This window comes from Acinonyx jubatus, chromosome D4 (genome assembly GCF_027475565.1).
Source record: "Acinonyx jubatus isolate Ajub_Pintada_27869175 chromosome D4, VMU_Ajub_asm_v1.0, whole genome shotgun sequence".
Lineage (NCBI taxonomy): Eukaryota > Metazoa > Chordata > Mammalia > Carnivora > Felidae > Acinonyx > Acinonyx jubatus.
In genome coordinates this window covers 54,469,685-54,473,496 of record NC_069391.1, presented here as the reverse complement: position 1 = coordinate 54,473,496, position 3,812 = coordinate 54,469,685, and the positions used below count along the sequence as shown (strand labels likewise).

Sequence of the window (3,812 nt, the reverse complement as noted above, 5' to 3'; positions counted from 1 at the left end):
GATTTAATTGTTGAGAATCAGATCCTTAGTTACTTAGAACAATACTCGACTGGGAATTTGCTGGGGAAAAAAAAGGGGGGGCTTTTATCGAACAGATCTATCCTGCTTTCTTCCCGTCGCAGAGTCCAATGTACATGTAACCTAATGTCAGCCCCTCACCAGGCAACATTCCAAGGTTGGGGAGTCAAAGTTGTCATCATACGATACACAACAGAAGTACACTTTCCTTTGCCACCCATAAAAGGGGGCAAAGGTGGAAAACAGGCTGGGCTTCGGAATAAAAAGGGACACGGTCACACTGTAGGGAGTTCGAATTAGAATAGGGTCATCATATCGCTTCTCGGCCTTTTGGCTAAGATCAAGTGTAGAATAGGGTCATCATAAAATGGCATTTTGAATGACTAATTTAGAGTCAGTAAAAAAGCAGATAGTATTTGTACCACGTCCTCTCAAAAGGCATTCTAAAAAAAATTACCTAGTCTAAAGAAATTGTCTATATGTGTGCATAATTGCTTATTCTCAGAAATGCAGGCCAATCCTTTCTACACACACCCAGGAATCCCTGTGCACAGGAACACGCAGGCTTGAGGGTAGCTGAAAACAAAACATCCAGTTGTCTTTGCAGGTCAAATTGCAAAGTTAAGAAGCCTCAGGAACATGTCTAAACGTTCTTGCCCCTGAGAATAGAGGCTTTAGGAAGACACGAACTTATTACCTAAAGATCACATACAGAAACACCTTACGAGCCTAGAGGAGTAACAGACGCTTGCCTATAAGTGCCTTTACAGACCAAAGTCCCCATGAATGAATGAGTCATTATTTTGGAAGACATCAGAATGCTGAGAGATGAGTCAACCTTCGGGCCACAAGCGTGAGTAAGGGGATGAAGAATTATAAGGAAGTGACCACCAGACTTGGCTCGTCTTCGTGGTGTCCCCACCTCTGGTACACACATAATTACTAAAGCCTAGTTGAGGCATGTGTAACTGTGAACACCTAGTTCCGTCCAGGACAGCTGTGAATTCCTGATGAGCTAAATTCCCACTGGCCAGGAACCAGAAGTCATATGGGAATATGAGTGGGAGCTGTCACCGAGAACCACAGAAAGGGCATATGAGATCCAACCACTATTGATGTGCATTTGCGTATCTAAACCCCCAAATAACAATAGGTCCTATTTGCACCACAGTTTATAACCACCTGATTGATCCTCACTTCCATGTGGTCTGGGCAGGAGTTGTTCCGTTTTCTGGATAGGCAGACTGAGGCCCGGGAAAGCTAAAGGAATTATCCCAGGTCACACAGCCGCGATCCCAACTTTAGTTTTCCGACCTCAAAATCAAAGTGTTGTTTCTCTCCAATCAATAAAGAAAATTTTGATTTGAACCAATTCTACATTTGTCCGTGCCTTCTCTCACTAACATCTCCACCCCATATCCCTTCTCATAATGCTTCACATAACCGGTTAATAATCTGAATACTTAAGGCTGGAGGAGGCCAGCCACTCACCTGAATGCCAGCACCACTAACACTGCATTAGAGTCCTCTGTAAAAATGGCCAGCCTCGTGGACTGGCCGAGGCCTCCCTTCTTACTGCGTGGATGTTAAACTCCAGGAGAGGGGACCTCTGCAGAACGCAGAGCAGTTGGAAGTTCTGCCCTCATGAGCTCCAAGCCCCACCCTCTGGCTACATTATACAGAAAGCAAACACAGGGCTGACCTCTTTTAATGTGAAATCCCCGGTCCAACCATCTCTGACAGAAAGTGGCCTTTGGGTGCCCTGTCTGAAATAAATGGGGTTGGATCAACGCAATGGCCTTTTCTGGCACCCCAGAAACCAGAGACATTCCTCCCCAGTAATTCGTGTGCAGCACTGAGAGCATGAATCTTGGATGCCGTTGCAGAAGGAACCACGAGCCATTTATTCTTAGTCTAAAATTGGCAGCCTTGACGTTCTGGGGAATTTTTAATAGGACTAGCAGAGGAACCAACATTAGGGATTATTTTCTCAGTGTGGGGTTAGATGTGTAATGCATATGTTTGCCCTGAGGACCCTAAACCACATACTATAAAACTTTGTTAAAATGCCTTTCTCCTCCTCAACTATTAACATTTTCCTGTGCGTATTGTTCATTTCTTACAGTCCCGGCCAAAAGTTTAGAAAGCTACGTTCCCCCACAGACCATTATTTTTGTGCTAATTAATTAGCGAAACCAATATCTCAGATATGAAATTCCAAGCTCCGGTTACTCAGTTTGGCTGAAAATCTGTTTTTCTAATTATTGACTACTTTCTGCTACTTTAAGTCCACCACCTAAGTTCTTGGACAGAGCCAGCTCCTGGGAGCTGGGGAGGTCTCCAACGGCCACACAGTTCCACATCCAACGGGGGAGTGGAAGGAAGAGATTGCAGCTGTCCAAGTCACTGAGGATTTGGGAGGAAGTAAGAAGAACAGAAAGAGGAGATTTGCAGGAGAAACATACAAAGGAAAAAGAACTTTTGACAAAATTTCAGTGAGGGGTAATCCTCTAAAATTGCTAATACCCTGACACTCTTAGAGACAACACAGTCCCGGAAAGGTACAGGTCAAGGGAATAATGATTGAGACTTGTCTGGAATGAAATCTGCATACATACTGTTGTGTTCTTATGCCCTGGTTTTATTTCTGAAATCCTGGAGCGGACGAACTTTTTGTTTCTCATCTGATAGGAATTTAGGCCAACTGTTTTCTCACTACTCTCGGTGTTTACACCTGGCGTACCTGGTGGGTACATCTGGGGATACCTACACGCACACATATACATATAGACACATGTGTGCACACACACATACACACACACGTACACAAGAGATTTTGAAATCTGCCTAAAATGTGATTCGGTAATCTGCAGGATTGGGAGATTGGACAGAACACAAGGAGCAGTGATTCGTGAAAAATAAAATACTGTGGCACATATTCACCCCGCCGAGCTGAAACAATGCAATAAACCACTTAGCCATCACCTAAAAATCGGACAAAAGCAAATGGATAGATCAGGAAAAGAATAGGAGTCAATACGAAAAGCAAACACGGGAGATAAACATATACGTTTATTATAAGTATACAGTTATGGTGATAGCTATAGTGGTGATGTCAGGTATACAGATTGTTTTTCTCTCCTGTATTTCTTTTCTAATTATAATGGTTTTTACAAAGGTAACAGGGAAGGTGACAATGTTCCTGGAGCGGAAACGTGTTGCAAGCACCGGGAAGGCTGTTCTGTGCACCCTGTCTCGCTGTAACTCGTGACTCCCAAAGGGGCAACAATCTAACCAGGTGAGTACACTGCAGCTCGGAGGTTACATACTGTGAGGTCGACCTTCTAGCGTGTGAGACACGGAAGACTTGAACTCAGTTCTGTCTGGAAGAAAACCCAGGCTCTCTCTCCAAACGTGTTTCTTGGGAAAACAGTTGCACGGCACACCTCAGCATGCAGAGGTGGGTTTTTTTTTTGTTTGCTTGTTTCGGGGGGCTTTTTTTTTTGTCTTCAAATTAAAATTGTACTCTTGAACTCTTGTGTCTGTTGCCTTCCAACTCCCAAAGACCGGGCCCTGAGCGTATACAAAAGCATCACTGCCGCAGGCATTTTTACACCGGTCGGAGGGGGGAGGCCCTTCCTGACCTGCAGCCAGCTCGAAGTCGGGGCTTTAAAAGGAGACGAGAAGGACTTTCTAGCGGTGTGAGGGGCTATAAAGAAGGGGAAGGAGAGACAGAAATGACAGCCTGAGCAAGAACAGTCAGAGACAAAAGGCTTGCAACTGTTTTGGTAAGG

At 44.5% G+C, this 3,812-nt stretch overlaps 1 pseudogene; it reads left to right on the top strand.

Moving 5' to 3' along the window:
- The first annotated feature begins 332 nt into the window (after positions 1–332).
- On the top strand, positions 333–407 carry LOC113595903 (uncharacterized; annotated as a pseudogene).
- Positions 408–3,812: the final 3,405 nt, after the last annotated feature.